This window comes from Balaenoptera borealis (genome assembly GCF_965194805.1).
Source record: "Balaenoptera borealis genome assembly, chromosome: 7".
Classification (NCBI taxonomy): Eukaryota; Metazoa; Chordata; class Mammalia; order Artiodactyla; family Balaenopteridae; genus Balaenoptera; species Balaenoptera borealis.
The window spans coordinates 62,909,443-62,929,947 of record NC_138864.1 but is presented as its reverse complement, the minus strand read 5'-3'; the positions used below and the strand labels follow the sequence as shown (position 1 = coordinate 62,929,947).

Sequence of the window (20,505 nt, the reverse complement as noted above, 5' to 3'; positions counted from 1 at the left end):
GCTGGAGAATCAATCCAAGAAAGCCAGAAGGAGCCCTAATCAAGGAACTGGCATGTGCTCAGCTAAATTTTAAGATTTCTATGGACATGTGACTGCTCTTTGCCTCCCTGCTTTTTGAATGGAATGTCCATTCTAAGGTCCTTGTCTCAGCATTGCATATGGAGTTTGTGGGAGTCAGGTAACTTGTCTCCCAGTTTATAGCTCTTCATATCTAGAGGAGCCTGAAGAGCCTCATCTACACTGGGACTTGATTTAGATAAAAAGGTGCTGGACTTTGAGCCTAATGCCGTAATGGGATGAGATCTGGGGGATCCTGGGGAGTGGTTAGGGTATTTTCCATGTCTGATGAATTTATGTATAATAATGTGTAGCTGGACTAAAGATGGCCAAACACTTTTTATTATTCTTCCCATCAATACATGGAGTTTATTTCCTTCCCACTTGAATCTGGGTTGGCCCTGTGACAGCTTAATAGAATGTAATGGAAGTGACAGTGTGCCAATCACAGATATACTTTTTATTTTATATTGGCACATAGTTTATTAACAGTGTTGTGATAGTTTCAGGTTACAGCAAAGTGATTCAGTTATACATTTACATATCTCTATTCTTTTTCAAATTCTTTTCCCATTTAGGTTGTTACATAATATTGAGCAGAGTTTCCTGTGTTATACAGTAAGTACCTGTTGGTTATCTGCAGATATACTTTTTAAAGAGAACTTATAGCATCTATTTCCTCCCTCTAGGATTTCTCACTCTTTGAACACTTCTTCCTGGAACTCAGCCACCATGCTGTGCAGAGACCAAGCCACATGTACAGGAAGCCTGTTGATGTTCAATTGACAGTCTCAGAACAACTTCTAGCCACTATCCAGCATCAAATGCCAGGCATGTAAACCATCTTGGCTCTCCAGGACAATTGAGCCCATATACGATGCAGCCAAAGCTGACATTATTGTACTAAGTGAGAAGGCCATGCAGCTTAGCCCAGTCAACACCAAGACTAGCGAGAAATAATAAAGTTGTTGTTGTTTTAAGCCACTAAATTTTGGAGTGGTTTGTTATACAACAATAGGCAATTGAAATAGGGGTCTCTGCTGTGTGAGAGGTAATGAAGCCATTAAAGTGGATGAGACTTAATAGGCAAATATGTGACATGAAAGAAAAGAGGCTTAGAATAGAATCCTGAGAAGTGCAAAACTGCTGGACAGAGGAACAGAAGACAGCAACAAAGTCTGTGCAATATGTTCATAAAGGTAGAAGTGAACAGAGGAGACTGTCCGTGACCTGCAAGCCAGTGGAAGAGGTCAGTGCTAATGAGAGATCAAATAAGATACAGCTGATAATTGCTCGTTACATTTAATGACAAGGAAGTCAAAGGTAGCCTTAGCAAAAATAGATTTGCAAACTGACAGGGAAGAAGCCAGATTATTAGAGGTAGAGCTAGGTGAAGAATGAACAGTAAATGAGTAGAGAGACAATACATGGAAAGATTTAAATTATCTTTAAATGCTGATAAGAAGAAAAAGAGTATAAACGTCACGGTAAGAGAAAATTATAGGTGAATAATATTTTACTCTTTCCAGAAAGGATCCTCAAACCACAGAACATCCATTTAGGCACTATCTATGTCCCTTGTCCAAACATACAGTAACCTCAAAAGAACATTTACTACAAAGCAGACTTTGTAATAACTAGCTAGTATCACGGACCCAAAGGAAATTATTCACTGACATATCAAAATGACCTGTTAAAAATCATGTAATGAAATCTACGGTGGAGATTTAACCTTAAGATCTTATAGCTCAAAAGACTATCTTTTTTAACTTTAGGCAAATTCATTCTTCTAAGATGAACAGTGAAGTTTATCTTTTGAGTAGACCATTCCTTTTGGGGGGAAGAATGACTGGAGTAATATTCAAAACTGTGAAAAATGTCTACTTACTGGTATGAAAGAGAATATACAAAATTTTTTGCTTGATGGGCTTCTGAGGAAGATCATGGGTACATAAGATTGTGGGTAAAGTTAGATGATGCTCTTCCCAAATGCATATCTGTGAACTTACACACATGCAGAAGAGTCTCCCGGGAGTAGAATGACTTATACCCTGGTTCCTTCTCTAGGTGTTTCAAAGATGTGAAAACCCGGCTGATAAAATGAGTTGCTGTATTCAGGTAAGGCTAAAGAATAGCAAAGAAAAATGGCACTGAAAGAGGATACCAGAAAGGTAAGATTCTAGACTAGAGACTTGGGATCAACACTAGAATGGAATTTCCTGAGAACAACATGTGGCTTGATTCAAGAAGCAATCTTGATCCAGATACCCTACTAGGGGGGAGGGATCTTGGGGAAAGTAGTTTGAGGGTATGAAGTAAAAGATAACGTTATACTAAAGACCAGAAAGTTGTTCTTCAGGATGAAGGCAGTTTTCCTGGAGAAATCCTCACTGAAAAACATTTACCCTCCCTTGCTCCTTGAGATTCCTTGTAGTCTGAGGAAATCAGTGTGCTTGAACTTGGGAAGTTGGGTGAGTCAGGCCACTGACCCAGTTTTTTGTTTTCTACGTCCCTCCCCTATTCTGACGGCCTAATTTACTCTTCTTCCCTTGGTCACAATTTTCTTTGCCAACCCATCTTCTCCTTAAATAAGCCTTACAGGAAATTAACCAAACAGGGAATTTTCATCCTGTTCTCTTCCTTATTCCAGAACATGGAATTTTCCGTTTTCAGGAAACCATGAAGCATGGGATAAAATTCTAAGACCAGTTAACAAGACCATATAAGATTGTTTCTAAGATAATCTTATGAGGCAAAAGCACAAACCAGAGCAGAATCTTTCATAATGCGTAAGCAACACTTGCTCAATTCCACCTGCTGCAGTTGAAGAAAAGTAAGCAAAGGGAACATGGACAAAGTAATTCTTTCAAACAATCAAATGTCCTTTCTGATTTCTAGCCCCCCAAATTAGGAAGTTTCCATAAGCTCAAGGAGTCTCCAAAATATGCCTCTGTGCTGGCTCAACTCCTGCCAACTACCACCCTTTCCAAGCATCCTCAATATTTTGACAATAATCGTAGGTGCTTTCAAAATTATAATACCGCATGCATCAAAAAATTATGTGCCATAATGCAATACTTGAACACTTTTCACTAAGTGCCAAAAGATTTTAGTTTTGTGTCCTAATTGTTAACATGGATCAAACACAACAGATTTAAAAAAAAACACAGCTGCAGTACCAAAAACGCCATCTAGTTTACTTATTAGCACCATATCACCAATAATGAGTGAAAATTTTAAAATATTAACCACCTTCAAATTAAAATTTAGCCAACCACATGAAAAGAGGTTCAACATCACTAATTATTAGAGAAATGCAAATCAAAACTATAATCAGGTATCACCTCACACCAGGCAGAATGGCCATCATCAAAAAATCTACAAACAATAAATGCTGGAGAGGGTGTGGAGAAAAGGGAACCCTCCTACACTGTTGGTGGGAATGTAAACTGGTACTACCATTATGGAGAACAGCATGGAGGTTCCTTAAAAAACTAAATACAGAACTACCATATGACCCAGCAATCCCACTCCTGGGCATATATCCGGAGAAAACCATAATTCAGAAAGATACATGCACCCCAGTGTTCACTGCAGCACTCTTTACAGTAACCAAGACATGGAAGCAACCTAAATGTCTACTGACCGAGGAGTAGATAAAGAAGATGTGGTACATATATACAATGGAATATTACTCAGTCATAAAAAAGAACAAAATAATGCCATTTGCAGCAACATGGATGGACCTAGAGATTGTCATACGGAGTGAAGTAAGTCAGACAGAGAAAGACAAATACCGTAAGATAACGCTTATATGTGGAATCTTAAAAAATGGTACAAATGAACTTAATCACAAAAAAGAAATAGAGTCACAGATGTAGAAAACAAACCTATGGTTACCAGGGGACAAAGGGGGAGAGGGATAAATTGGGAGACTGGTATTGACAACATGTACTACTATATATAAAATAGATAACTAATAAGGAAGGACCTACTGTATACCACAGGGAACTCTACCCAATACTCTTTAATGACCTATATGGGGAAAGAATCTAAAACAGAGTGGACGCATGTATATATATAACTGATTCACTTCGCTGTACACCTGAAACTAACACAACATTGTAAATCAACTATACTCCAATAAAAAAATTTTTTTTTAAAAATGAAGCCAGCCAACTTCCCAATTGTAGAAGGTATATAATTAGAGCAAAATGGTTCTCACCTGGCAGGGATTTTGCCTCCCATGGGACAGCTGGCAATGTCTGAACACATTTTTGCTTGGCACAACTAGGGGGAGGGGTGCTACTGGCATCTACTGGGTAGAGACCCAGGGATGCTGCTAATATCCTCCAAGACACAGGCCAGTCTCCCATAACAAAGAATTATCAAAACATCAATGCTGCCAGATTTGAGAAATCCTGAATTAGAGTTATCATAAAGTCCAATTTCATCTTCTTTATTTATGAAGCCCCCTGTGGTTTGTGACAATAAAATCATAACATAGGCCTGTAGGAAGAAATATAGGTTCCAATCCATTACGCTTTTCAGGGAATGTAGAAGGAAATTACTATTGCTACATATAGGAAAACAATACCAGTTCATTAAGAATTTAAGGGGAAAGAGTATCCAACAGACTGGAATCTTTGTACAACTTTATCTATTAGGTAAATTTGAAGCTCAGCAATGCTTTGAAATATAAATAAGCTCTCTAGTATTCTGAGTTTCCAATGAACTTTCTAGAAGATTCTAAGCATTTATTTTTCTCATGCAAATGCCATATAAGGTACTAAGGTACTGAGAAGCAAAGTGACCTTAGATTTCTATAAATGAGTCTAATATTACAATGGTTGTTTAAAGTTATGAAGAAAATTAACAAGTTTAAAGTAAAAGGCATACTAATTAAGTTAATTCAGGTAAACATTATCAGTCGGTACCCATTTCCATTAATTTTATTTTCCCCACCATTCAGACTTATATGCTAGCTTTCAGAAGCAGCAAAAATGAAGGATACAGGAATTCTTCACATCGATTCTGTGGCAATGATCTCAAAAGGCCCAGTGGGAACAAGCAAATTTAAGGAGGTAAAGGAAGCAAATTGACTCTCTGGGAACTTTATTAGGTAAGAGGCAGACAAGCTTGAAAAATGGCCCTGTGCTGAAGAGAAGAAAAATCTTCCCTGGCAACATTTTCTTTTCCTTTCCAAATATTTTATTTAAAACAAATGCCATGATTAAAATTTTGGGAACAATGTCTGTGACCTATATGTTTTATCATATGCAGACACCTACATTAGGAATCCAAATGATAGGCTAAGGGTTAGTCTATACTGAGCTTTAGCAAGAGTGTAACCAGATTACAAAATTTCAATTATCTTTATATTTTTGAATTTTAACAACTCTACAGTGGATGAAGTCATTGTTTTGAAATACATTAAAATCTTCATTAACAGAGGTACATTTCTTCTGGTCAAAGCCCTATTCTTTCAATGTTATATTAAAGTAAAAACACTCAAAAATGTTTAACACATTGTTCTCCTAACAGCCATTAAAGTTGTAACTTGAATTAATTTATTCAGTCATTGCTAGTAACAGATTTCTAATTTACAGAGAGAGGGTAATGATTTTTAAACTAGGATGATGAATTGACCCAAAAGTTCCTTTCCTAAGGGGAATCCTTAGAATACTATATTCTTAAGTGGCCACATGGAAAAATAGGGTTCCTTAGAGGTTTGGAATATACTAGTTATGTTAATTCTTCTTTGATTTAAAGAAGCCTTTGAGAAGTACATATTAGAAGAGTAAAACCTTTGAGAAACCTAGTTAACTGTTTCTAGTAAGTTACAAATGTTTTGTTCAGTTACCCAGTGTGGTCTGTAACACCAATTAACATACTTTGGCATTAATGTCCTGAGTAAAATTTAGGAAATAGATGTCTAGGACATGAATAGTTGTGTTGGATGTATTAGCTATCCATTGCTGTGTAACAAACTTTATTTTATCCTAGTTTCCATGGGTCAGGGGTCAAGGAACAGCTTAGCTGGGTTTATTGTTCAGGGTCTCATAAGGCTGAAAACAAGACTGGACTAGGGCTTGGGTCATATCTGAAGCTCAAGAGCCTCTTTCAAGCTGAAGTGGTAGTTGACATAATTCGTTTCCTTGTAGCTATCGGACTCACAGTGGCTTGCTTCTTCAGGGCGAGTAGGAGAGGGAGAATCTGTGCTGCTTCAAGTCTCTGACCTCTAGTCCCTGCTTTAAAGCATTCACCTGATTAGATCAGGCCCATCCAGAATCATCTCCCTTTTGATGAAACTAAATCAACTGATTAGGATCCTTAATTGCATCTACAAAATCACTTCACTTTTGCCACAACACATAATCTAATCAAGGAGTGAAGTCCCTGATATTAACAGGTCCCACCTACACTCAAGGGCAGGGTGATACAAACACTTGGATACCAGAAGATGGGAATCACGGGCCCATCTGGCGATCCAGTCTACGACATTGGGAAATTTTAAGAAAAGCAATAAACATAGTAGAGAGCCAAAGGAGAGGACAAAAGATCATAACAAGATCTTAGACCCACAATTAGCCTTGTTCCCAAAGGCATACCCATGGCCAGTGTTCCAAGAGAAATAATTACCATGTCACAGACTGCATTCTTCAGACTGCTTCACTTAAAAGACAAAGTAGTTAGTTCTACTAAGACCAGTAGCAAAGGAGACCATATATCTATTCAGGTACCTATTGCTGAAAGTTTTAACCCAGGTCTAAAATAAATGTACAAGGAAATAGCAAATATTTTCTGGCGCCTTTTCAAATTTCCTAAGATATTGTCCTTCTGGCATTTTCTTCTAATAAACACTTAGGCCCGTTAAATCACAACACAAAGGAGGAAAAATATATTGTGTCAAATCTGGCTGGTAATGAAAAGAATTATCATGCTTTTCTGAAGAAACAGAAAGATAGATCAACCGGTAGATAAGCCATAATGAAAGCCCAATAGAATTTGTCAGAATTAATTTCTAGTGACTAGAATTTAGATTTCTAAGGTCATATTTTGTCAGTTTATCTTCACTAAAAGACTGTAAATTCTTTTCTGATTATAATCACTTAAATATTTTTACTATCTTGATATTAAATAAGCCTTTTTAAACATTTGCCTAAACTTTACACTATATTCAAACTTAAAAGAAAGGAAACAAGTGAAAAAGTGAGGAGATAAAATATTTTATCATTAACTTTCTTAAATAAACATTTTTAATTCAGAAACACAAACCATAGAAAATAACATAGAGTGAAGTCTGTCTTTGTTGTTGTATTAAATCATACATAATATGCTTTATAAGTGAAAGTAGAGTCTCATTCCTGTATTTACAATCATGGTTTTTAGCCTATTGATTTAAAAAATATTTTGCTTCTCTCTTCAACAGGAAGTATGAGATCACTGATAAAGCTTAAGCCCATATGTCTTGATAGAGCACTGTTCTCTGTACCAGTTATACTCTGTACTTATTGCGTATTTTAAATTATTTATATTTCAGAGGAAAAAGGGTTAGCTAGGTGATTTACGTACTAGTAGTAAAATCCCAGTCCAAAAAACTAGCTATACAGAAGACAACTGAAGCTTGCTTCTCAATATTTATAGCTATTTTTGAGAATTACATTATTATTCTAATTCTGCAACTAACAGTGAAAAGCAAGAAAAGTTCCTTTTGGAGAAACAGAACAACAGATCCAAGTTTCCAATCCCACTAGACTAGGACATAAATCAGGTAGAAAGATATAATTTCATACAGAGCTGATTCTCTATTAGAAAGGGGATGTGGGCTCTGGGAGGCATGCACTTAATTCTGACTTGTGCACACCACATTTTTGTCCATAGAATTGTACAAATCGCCCTGTGAAAAAGGTTAATCAAATGTGTAGCGTGAACAAAAAAAAAAAAAAAAATGTGTAGTGTGACTTAGGAGAAAATGCCTGGGATGGCTGACCAATTCGATTCATAGCTGCTGGTGGAGATCCATAACGTCTCAATTCTTAATTATCTAGTCTTTTGTGCATTAAAAAAAATGGCCAATAAAATGTCAGCCAAGAAACACACTGTTCATTCCTTTCACGTTTATTTTAAACCTATTGCACTTAGGCTAGAGTTAAATCAATTTTCCATGAATATCTACCCCGGTAGATTGCACCTCAAGCCAGTTCAGCTCCCCAGAGAATTTTTAAAAAAGCGATTTATCAAGTAACAAGTAACACCTCAGGAAAAAGAAACAGGGTTTTTAATTGCTTTGTGGTTCCATAATTGAAGGCAGGCACCTTCTTGAGGCACTTGCTGCCAGGAGGAGTGAGACTCCAGTTGGCCCTGCCTAATTAATCCTGTGATACAAACCTTCTGGCTTCAATTTTCACATTTCTGTCTCTTTTTAGAGGTGATAATAAAACTAAAAATTTATGTTGGTTACTGTATGACTATAACTGTGCCAGCGGAACACAAATAAAACCATATGGGCTAAGGAGACCTTGTCTCCCCATTTTTGGTTTCTCCATGGTGTGAGGCACAGGGGCAAGCTCTGTGCTAACAAGACGAGGTAGGGGAAATTCAGGAGCTGGGCAGAAGGGCAGGTCAACTCCTTCTTGTGAGTTTGCTCTGTTAGGATGACTCATTGAAGCATATGCCTTTTTTATTGACAAAAAAAATTTTTTCTCAAAATAGAATTGTATGCTCTGAAAGCTCAACGGCTCAGTGACTACAAATCACAAAACTTCACAAAGCTTTTAATGAAAGACAAATTGGACAGCTTAGCCTTTAAAAAAGCTGTCAGGGCAACAAGCACACGGTCTTTTATCTTAATAGCTTACATATTAAAACTGGTATAAAACAGTGTCTGTGGGAACAGCAATGTCCTCAGTTGAGCTGTGATGCGTAATGCATCCCTCATCACAAATTGGCTCCATTTTTGACACAGGTCAAAATTATTTTGCTTTCATGGAGAACTTGATTTGTAATGTGACATTAGTGTTAAATGTCCTGTGGAATGATACTTATAGAAAGAGGAGGGGGTCATTAAAGATGCCCCGTCAATAATACATAGTTAGTCCCAGGACAGAATCTGTCAACACAAAAGCATACGGATTTGTCCTTACATTAATTGTGAGACACGCCATGTGTGTAATTTAAAACATAATACGAAAATACTAAAGCCATTCTATTATTGACATTTTGAGTGATTTTTTCCTACATACTATTTATTCTTCCATCTTGAAATACTAACAACATGGTTATTTTCAAAGAGTGGAGTAAAAACCCGGAAAGTACATTGTATCATGCTGTTCATATATACGTCATACTTTTTTTTTAAAGGGAGAGAGAAATTTCCAAAAGTTATGGAACTTCAATTATGTTTGTATGCTTAAGATGTTCACAGGTTATATCATTGTCTTTAACTGTATTCCTTTTAAATCTATGTTTATATACTTTGAATAGAATTTCCACTCTTTCTGCTGAATTTTTAAAAATATGGGAGCCATCTGGTGGTCAACAATTATATTTTTTTCTTAAAAATAAAAACAATTTTGTGCCTTGCAAAATAAAGTGTCATTCTATTTTCAAATTTAGTAAGCTTTTTTTTTTAGTAGAAGCGTTTTAACAAAGGCACTAATTCTTCTCTCCCACACACCTAGTTAAATGGATTCTGAACGTGAAACTAATTTTTCAAATACTCCCTTTTCACTGGACATGCCATCTATTTTTTATAAATATCATATGATTATTATTTCCATATATTTCATGCATTTACACATAAGTGCTTTAAATTATGCAAGGGGCTGAGGAAAATACAAATATATTGTTAAAAGCTTTATAATATTTGGGTTTTCATACTTTTTAAAATAACACAAGTGATTGTTACAGAATATTCTTCATAAAGGACTACTTAGGGACATAGGTTCAGGATTCCATAAATATGTACAGATGTGGAATAGAATTTTAAAAGGAAAGATTAAAATATAAAAACTATAAAGGTTCAAATTCTAGCTAGTGATATGGAAAACATCAAAAACAGAGCTGACGTTAATAGCATTTGTTGAAATTCTACATGCCTTGTCCATACCGATTTAAGATAATCTGTTCATCTTTGAAAGTGGTATACTGAATATATATACAAGTATATACACACATACTGTATAAATATATATGTACACACATATATTATAAAATGAGGCCTGATGTGAACATGTTAATACATAATTCCACTCTGATCTCTAACTTATGACTAACTAGGGTTCTTTTTGTTATCATTAGACTTGGTTAGCTCTTTTGTTACTATTAACAGGCATTGAGTATTTACTATATGGCAAATTCTTGACTAAAAGCTTTTATAAATGATCTCATTGAATCCATGTAAAACACTACCTCATAGGTACTATATTCTCCCACTTAATGAGACATATGAGGTTCAGAGAAGTAATTTCAGTAAGAGTGAGTGGCTTTGACTTAACCTCAATTCTAATTCAAAATACTTATTTTTATCTATCATTCAAAACCAAAATGACAGCTAGACACCCTAATTACTTGCAGTTTTACTGTTTTCAATAACATAACTACGTCCTCAATCAGCTTTAACTAGTAGGAAAGGCACCTACCCTTAATCTAAATCTGTTCCTTATCTACCAAGTAACGTGGAAAGTAACTTGGTACCAAGGAATTAAAGAACGCCTGTGTAATGGCCACCTATTGTTTTAGTCCATCAGGCACTCTTTCTTCTTCCTGGTCTAGAACAAACTCCTCCCCTTTCATTCAGGCTCAGCTCTCTCTCTGCTCCATCTTAGGGAGTTTAGGGGAGGGTGCCAATCCTACAACTCTGGGAACTGGACGTGTAACCCAGGCCTGGCCACAGTGACACATTCAGGAGACAGCAGGGGACCCAGCCAGGACAAGCAGAGACATTCCCTGGGATATTTTTACCTTTGGATTGGGAATAAGGATGGTGAGAACTCCTTCCTCTTTCAAATCCCGAAACTGAGACGACATAGGCACAAAGTTATATATATTCACCCTTGCACCCCTTGCCAATCCCCTCCACACACACACACACACACACACACACACACACACACGCTTCTGTACTTGAAGGCATAGAAGCGAATGAGGTAAACACACATGGAAATACAAAGAAAAGTAGAAAGCCTAGAGTAGATACAGCCTGCTTATCTACCCCTAAGATCCCCAAAGCAGTGTCATTCTTACAGGAGTTCCTTTAGTGTCTGAGCTACCTCAGAATCCTTCCAAGAAACCTGTACTGGTTGTTGAGTTTAGTTTTTGCTGCTGCTCTTTTGGCTTGAGCTAGTGTGAGTTGGGTTTTTGTCGCTTGAACACAAGAAGCCATTAGAATTGTACAACAATGACAAAATATTAAGTTCCCTATGGGAAAAAAACAGGGATAACCACTGTTTAGCCAATAGTGTCTCCTGAGTGTGTTTTAAAATAAACAATTTCCCTAGGAAAAGAGCCAATGTGCCTGCATATGGCAGGGAAGTGTGACACACAGCACCAGACTGGTTGCAGCAAACACAGGAATGAGCCAATTTCCAAAAGCTCAACAGTTTTAATCCCCACCAGCATGCAATTTTCGTTTTTATCTCACCCATATATATGCAAAACCGGACTCAAGATTTGCCCACCTAAGGAAGCACACAAACACATACACACCTTCCTGATTTCAACATGACCACATGCAGGCCCAGGAATTAATTCCTCTTTGAACTCCATCTTCTTAGTCTACTGATAAATGGCAGACATATTGGAAAAAAATACTGTAAATTTGGAGGAAGTCCGAACTTAGCTATTGTGACTAGAGACACAGAATGAAGTAAGCCAAATAACATATGCTTTCAAGTTGTCCCAGCTTTGCACTTACCAGTTATGTAAATTGGTTAGTCTCCCTGAATGCCCATTTCCTTTTCAATACAAGACAGGAATACCACAGTCAATTTCAAGAATGGAGATCATCTCTGAAAAGAACCTAAAATAGATGCTCAATATATGGCAGGTGTTGCTGTGGTTATAGCTTTTCATTACTATTAGTATTATTAAGTCTGTATATACTTTTGTTAACTAAAGCACTGGAAAAAAGAAAAAAGCTTAATTCCTTACTTACTAATTTTGCTTTTTCTGAATATTCACAATAAGCTTCTTCTAAAGGCACTAGTAATCAAAACTAATAGTTGAAAAATGTAATGCTGAAGTATAACAGTATTGTCAATTGCAAACATTAAATATTCTATTGCGATTTATTTTTTAGTGAATCTTATTGTTTAAGCTTATCATGTTTTTCCAAATACTCCACTTACGTGCCTTTTGTTGTCTAAAATATGGTGGGAGAAATGTTAGTCTCACAACCCAGCCCCATGACACTCATTCATAAGATATACAGTGTATTATATAATCTCTACTCAATCATTGTTAGGTATATATTTGGACAAAATTATTAAATGAAAATATATAATCTGAGAAGGATTTATTTTAAACAGAGTGAAGCCAAGTTTGCAAGTGACGCCCATTATATATGATAAAATAGCTCAGTGGTTCCCAAATCTTTCTGCTCATTGCAATTACTGGGAAACTTGAAAAAGTACTGAGTTTCACTCCCCATCCACCTGCTAGATTTATCATTTAATTGTCTGGGGTGTGGCCTTAGCTTTGAAACAGTTAAAAGACCACATGGTGATTGTATAATACGCAGCAAGTTTAGGAAACACTGGATTAGCTTCCCTACTACTCTCATCATTGCTTAAGTAGTTTCTGTTTCATTTATTTTTCTCTAGGTCCAAGCATTCATTAGAGAAACTTTCATTGAAAAAAAAAAAATCATTTATTTAAATTAATGTTTCATTCTCCAATAGTCAAAATACTCTGGTAGGGACTAAAGGGTAAGAAAAAAAGTACAAGAGGGCTTCCCTGATGGCACAGTGGTTAAGAATCCGCCTGCCAATGCATGGGACACGACGTCGACGTCGAGCCCTGGTCCGGGAAGATCCCACATGCCGCAGAGCAACTAAGCCCGTGCGCACAACAACTGAGCCTGTGCTCTAGAGCCTGCGTGCCACAACTACTGAGCCTGCGTGCCACAACTACTGAGCCTGCGCTCTAGAGCCCGCGAGCCACAACTACTGAAGCCCGTGCACCTAGAGCCCGTGCTCCACAACGAGAAGCCACCGCAATGAGAAGCCCGCTCGCCACAACTAGAGAAAGCCTGCGCGCAGCAACAAAGACCCAACACAGCCAAAAATAAACAAATAAATAAAAACTTGTTTAAAAAAAAAAAAGTACAAGACACAGTCTGTCATAAAATGTTTACAATACAGTTCACATAATAGAACAAAGACACATACAAATATTAAAAGTCTAAATGTCTCTTCAGGAATGATAATCATGAAAGGAATCAATCACTTAAAGACAGTGAAAATATTTTTTTAAAGGCAAGTGACTCCAGCCATCATAGAGGAATTCCCAGACAATTTTCCTTATACACACCAAAACTGTCTTTGGCAAATGTTATTAAAACTGAGACTGATATCTAGAAACTGCTTTGATTGATGTTCACCCATCTTGGAGGTGACCAGACAGCTACATACATGCAGCCTTTGATTCCTAACAATACTCTCTCGATTCTTTCAATCTGCTAGCCGGTCCCGCGTATGGACACATCAAATGCTTATGCTGAGACTCTGGTGGCCAAGAGGCATTATGATTCGATAGTATCCATATTCTTCATTATCATACAAAGAATGGAGGGAAAAGTCCACATGTACGCGCAGATTTCTTTACTGCTTTCTAAAAATCCCAACTACCACCACAGCTTAGCATTACTAGAAGATTTCCAAGTTTTATGTCCTGAGAATGCAATCTCTCCATCAGGCCTATGATGAGGATTAAAGGTGATAATGTAAAAGAGAGCACTTAGCACTGCGCCTGAGACATAATAGCCACTCAATAAATGTTTGTTTTCAAAACAAAGATAATGTCCAATTCCGCTAATAATTGTGTTAATTTAAAAAGTGTTCATAAAGTATTCCTTGAAGTCATTTATAAGAGAAACACTATCTCATTTCAATGAAATTAATGCCAACTACTCCCAAATTTACTGATTTTCTTTTTGAACGTGGGATGGGTTTCCCTTCATTGGAGTTCACTCTTTCAAAAATGAGTACGTGTAGACTCCTGGCCTGAGGATATCCAAACCTATTCTTGCCAAAACAGGTTGTGAAATGGATGCATAAATAATTGGAGGTAGAATAACTGTTTACTTTTCTGCCCTTTATTAGGCCTTCACTCTTTTCCCAGCCAAGATGGAGGAAACCAGAGTCACAGAACATCTGAACTCTGTCCAAACTTCAGTTGTATTTTAAAATTTCAGGTTAGGATGAATAATATATTAATGCTATACAACTTTATTGTGTTCACTTTAAAATTTATATTAAGTAGATTGCTACATTATGGTAATGTACTAAATTACCTAAAGCAAAGTAATACAATGATTAACTGACTATAAACATTGGTTTTATGGTCAGATTATAAAGTATTACAATGATTAACATTATGCATTTTCATAACACTAGAAAACTGCAGGATGAAGTATCCGTGGATTGCCTCAGTGCCATTAGGAATAATAAAACAGTGGTATAACTCAGTCTCAAGTTACATCTTGAGAGTAAACTTGGTTTTAAATCTCCTCTTTAAGTGGCTGAGAAATTCATTAATTTAAAATGCCCAAGGCTTGCCAAACACAAGGTAGAGAATGCAAGTATTCATGCAAATGTATGATATTAAGGAAAATAGGGGTTAACGAACAGTTTTTTAAAGACTTTTTCTCTAATACTTTGCTATAGAACAACCAGAACACATCAATTTTATTATGTGTTCTTTCAATGATAAAATAAAATTGATATACTCAAGATTTATCTCACCTTCTTTCAAAAATAGATTTGAATTGGGTTACAACCTTAAAAAATACACTCTCAGATTCAGAGAAGCCTAGTTCATCAGTTCTACCACATAATGTAACAAACTGATTCTTTGTGGAGAACAGACAACGCAGAGAAATAAAGACCTGCAGGAGAAGTTATGGATTTTATTGTTATTTGAAGGTAAAGGGTTGGAATGCAGGTAGGCACCAGCATAAAAGATTTGCGCATCGGGACAGAAGTCTATAGAAAAATCACAGTGATGGACTAATACTGGAGAATGCTGCAGCAGAACTGTCTGGGCTTGAGTTTTATGTTGCCACAAAACTGCTAGATAATCTTGGGCAAGTTACCTTAATTTCATTATCTGTAAAATGGGCATACCTCTCAGTTGTTGAATGAATTAAATAAAAAGTATAAAGTGACTGGCACCTAATAGACAATAAATCAGTTATTTTTATTAACATTATTATTAAAATTATTACCAGCTGATTACGACCTGTTGATTATTATTAGATTCTAATGAATAGTTTCAACAGGAAAAAGAGTAAAGCAAAACTGGGAAGGCCAGTTTAAGAATACTTGGCTTGATGAAACTGATATTGAGCTTGGGAAATTGTATTAAGCCCTAAAATACATATGCTGATCATTTTATATTACACAATGCTATTTGCCTACTCCTGGGAGAGGAAGTACAAGAGTTTGAGTCTTTTCTGAAACTGAACTTCTACTACAGATACAGCTTCTTCAGTGGTTAATCGCAATGCAATTACATGTTTTTGTACACTTTTCCCTACAATACGAGCAGTTTTCAAACAGGGGGTCATATTTTCTATGATCCTGGCTCCCAACACAATTATAGGCTTTTAATAGACGCTCAATAAAGATGGGTTGAACTAACAAGAAATTTAATGAATGCCTAAGGAACAATAGAAAACTTTCAAATTAATGAAACTCATTGCTGGTGTATATTTAACTAATGTTTTAACATCCACTGGCATCCATATATCTATTTAGCTGCTTGTTTGAAAACCTCTCTCCTGCTTTATCCATTATCTAACATATTAAAAGCACGTATTAACTGAGCAGGTCTATCACACTTTTTCCATGCTGTGTTTCTCAGAATGCAGAAAACAGGCGTAAACTGAGTAATATTAGACTTTTCAACAAGGCCACTAATAACATAATGTTGTAGAAAATAATAAAAGTCAAACTCACTGGTTCTTATTGCCTGCAAGAATGTCAATGTAATGCTCCTGGGTTGGGTGGGTTGTGTGACACGCAAAATGACACAAAGCCATTCTGTATCTATAGAAAGAGGAATTTAATATTCCATGATAATAATGGACCTATATGGGCAAAGAGTTTAGTGTTTTTCTTTCTTTTAAAAAAATTTTTTTTTAGTTCCATGCCTCTCTATATGGTATCCAAATCCTTCTTGCTGAACTTAATTTTGTTCCATTTTTCTTATCCTTAAAAAATACGGAGAACAAATTTTTGATATCATTGTCAATATATAAACTATTCCTAAAACAAAACTCTCTCAAACTGTGGTTTGTTGCCTATTTTTCTTCATTGGTCTGCATGAGATAAGTACAGAAATTTTAATCGCCCACACCCTTTCAATGAGTAATGTATATCGGTTTTGTGACCCTCTTTCTTCTCTCTCTGTTATGTTTGCTCTGATCATATTTATGGAAATTCAATTTTGTGTCTTGTTGAATCTAATAAAAAACTGAGGCTTGAATTGTGTATGTACTGTTTTAAGTTTATTTTCTAAGTAATTCATCTTTATTGCATTTCATAGAAGTGTCATTCTGTGATAGATCGGGAAAAAGAAACTAGTCCTCTACCACAGATAGTTTGAAAAGCACTGTCCTAGAATATTATGGCCTTTTCCCCTACACAATTTAAAAAGAAAGAAAAAAAAAAAACAAAAATAAGTACTTTTAACTTGTTAAATAATTTGTAGTACTTTTTTGTTTAATCTTCTCCAGGTGCTGCATTCCATTTGTTATTTATGTGGATGCGCTTTAACAAACCACAGAGTTGTCAAAATTGAGTTTAACAACAACAAAAATCTGATCATATTACCTCCTTCCTTAAAATGCTTCAGTGGCTTCTCCTTAACAAATATCTTTAATGCTTCTGAAGGCTTAAAAGATGCTCCAAGATCTGCTTCTCATTACTTTTTAGCTTCATCTCCTCTCCAGCCCCCATTCTCTTCCCCTCCTCTGCAGACCAAAGACATAGGCTCTCGTCGTCAGGCCTTTGAATGTAAGTTTACCCTCTCTCTGTAACCCTTCTTGCTCTCAAAATACACCCCCACCACACACACACACACACACACACACACACACACGTGCATAGGTGCATACGCCTATGCACACTCGCTGATATTGTTCATACTTACTGTTTCTTCAGATGTCAGACTACAAGGAACTTTCTCCTGAGTCCTTGGCCTCTTACTGATACTGTTAGGTCTTTCCATTTTCCTTCCATAAAATTTACTACATATGTAAAATGTATTTAATAGCTATATTTTTCACTGGATCATGGCTCTGTAAGGGCAGGGAACTGATTTCTGTCTAGGTTTTTGCATTCCCAGAACCTAGCTCAGTATCTGACACATTGTGTGTTCTCAATATTTATTAAATGAATAATGCATAAAAATGATACAAGAGCTGATGATTTTAAATTACATATTCTCATAAATTCTTCGTTTGCTTCATATCGTTCTGCAATAACCCCCATAGCATTTCGAAGACACTATAATGTTAACTTATAGAAAGAATGCTATAATCTTTGTCTTTTTAAAAATCTTACTATTATGTAGGGACTTCCCTGGTGGTCCAGTGGTTAGGACTTCGCCTTCCAATGCAGGGGGTGCAGGTTCAATCCCTGGTCAGGGAGCTAAGGTCCCACATGCCTCACGGCCAAAAAACCAAAACATAAAACAGAAACAATACTGTAACAAATTCAGTAAAGACTTTAAAAATGTCCACATCAAAAAAAAAAAAATCTTAAAATAAATAAATAAATATCTTACTGTTATGTAGATCTTCCCTCTACAGTATTTGCTGTACAAAGAAGTTTGTTGTCAAAAAATTCAGCTTGTCATCTGGCAGTTTATTTTTCCAACTTGTCAAGGGTATTTAAAGCTATAATCCTTTCCTTACTGTGATACAAAAACTTACTAAGGCAAACATTAACCTAGGAATAGGGGTGGGATAAAATCTCAGGAATTCAGTGTAGTTGATCTTGATTTGAAATTAGATTCTTTATAACTCCATTACTTCTGCTTAATTTACACTAACTTCATCTGTAGCTCAATCTTCAATGTATGCTTTTTCGTGCTTTGGTCTTTTAAAATAACCTATTTTCTTTACTTATGAATTAATTATTAATTTTAAAAGATTTGCTTCTTGCCCACCTACCAGGAGCCAGACACCATGATAAGGACTTTTACAAAGACTTCATACTCATTGACGCCTCTGAGACTGTTATTATTTCTGAGAAACTGAATCCTAGAAAAATAAAGTGATCTGTATGAAATCAAGTAGCTAAACTCTCGGAGAGTCAAAATCCATACCCAAGCTGACTGACTCCACACCTAGTACTATTTCAAATACTCTTCTGACCGTCATCACTGGTATTTTCTAAAAATGTATATGGTTTCTCCAGCAGCTCTTAAGATTATAAAAATCTAAAATAATTGCCCTTGAAAGATGCAACCTAAAACACTTTCAGTACATTCGCTGAGCTAGTTGGAACCCATATGAAAGCAAAAGATAAAGGAAAATGGTTGGCACACAGGGTGATTTTTGGTTCACAATAAGAAATAATGAGTGACTGAGTCCCATGTCATCATGGCTGGCTTGATGGCAAAGGGGCAATCATTCACCCTGTTCATAAGCCACTTGAGTTGGCTTGATGGCAACGGCAATGGGCAAAAGCATGTCTGTACAATTAAAATTCAAATTTATGGGCTTCCCTGGTGGCGCAGTGGTTGAGAATCTGCCTGCCAATGCAGGGGACACGGGTTCAAGCCCTGGTCTGGGAAGATCCCACATGCCGCGGAGCAACTAGGCCCGTGAGCCACAATTACTGAGCCTGCGCGTCTGGAGCCTGTGCTCCGTGACGAGAGGCCGCGATAGTGAGAGGCCCCGCGCACCGCGATGAAGTGTGGCCCCCGCTTGCCGCAACTAGAGAAAGCCCTTGCACAGAAACGAAGACCCAACACAGACAAAAATAAAATAAATAAATAAATAAATAAATAATTTTAAAAACGGAATTCCTTTAAAAAAAAAATTCAAATTTATTTGAATAATTTTCAAAGCAGGAAAATCTAGAAATCTGAGTATTCCTCCCAAGTATAAGAGCATATCAGATATGAAACAAAGATGGATTAACTTGGTTTATGTTCCTTTCCTAACTGATAATAATTGGCTTTATACCAGATTCATTAACTCTATTCACTGTTCTACTCAAGAATAAAGGCAGAGAAAGACACCTGTAGGGAATGTGCTTTCCTGTGAAACGCATTTCCAAAGAAACACTCAGTCTTCTCCACAGATCATCACATTACTCACATTCCATGATCAAAGAATGTTGGTTGAGTTGCTTAGAACTTATTGCAAATGTGACCAGGCTAACTATCCAATCACTCAGCCATAGAGTGAGTTTTCTCTTACACACCATATAATGTGGCCAGCTGTGTCACCAAAGTTTGCTATTGATCACAAGTGGGATCAGATATGAGTCTAATTGGCCGCAAACGTAAGTTAAAATATATGACCTTCGGTTATGTGCCATTACACATGAAAGCAAATCTGATAACACATCTATAGAAACCCTAATAATTTAAGTCATCAGTTATGAGATAGTCTTTTAAACATGTACCTGTTGATTTCCTTATATATGTTTATATAAATAAATCACATTAGCCTTCATACCAAATGAAAACAATAATTTTAAAACAAAACACCCTTCAAACTAGCAAGTAGATGCTTAGTTTGGAATATGAGTTTTTTTGCTCTCACTGTATAGGTTTGCCTCCCTAAGAATAAAGAATCCTCTTATAAGAAAACCCCATGGTTTATAAACAGGCAACCAGAAATTTAAACCGAGCCATGCTGTAATAAGGAAGACTGGTTGCTAGAAAATGTACAAATGTCCTTCAGAATAGCATTCACTTGAAATGGGTTTTGATTGTTGCTTTGATCATAGGGTTAGAAGCAATGAAGCAGGAGATCTTATCCACTACATAAGCTGAGGGTGGAAACCTGTATTAAGCAATCTGAGAAGCCTGAGTACAGAATATTAAGTCTCTAGAAATGCCTTACACATACAACTGAAATGGCAGAAAACAGAAATCTTCGGCCTTGCACAGATATATTTCCACTTTTCAATTTATAAGAGCAATTACTGTAGGGAAGGATATTTCATGGGGATTGATGACCACCTGAAGGTAATGATTCCTGTC

At 36.4% G+C, this 20,505-nt stretch overlaps 1 long non-coding RNA gene across 1 annotated transcript in view; it reads right to left on the bottom strand.

The window, feature by feature from the left end:
• Positions 1–19,161, bottom strand: part of LOC309631800 — a 44,175-nt gene extending 25,014 nt beyond the window's left edge. Inside the window, exon 1 of the long non-coding RNA XR_014246559.1 lies at positions 18,070–19,161. This is a non-coding gene — a long non-coding RNA (uncharacterized lncRNA). The remainder of the gene's footprint in view (positions 1–18,069) is intronic.
• Positions 19,162–20,505: the final 1,344 nt, after the last annotated feature.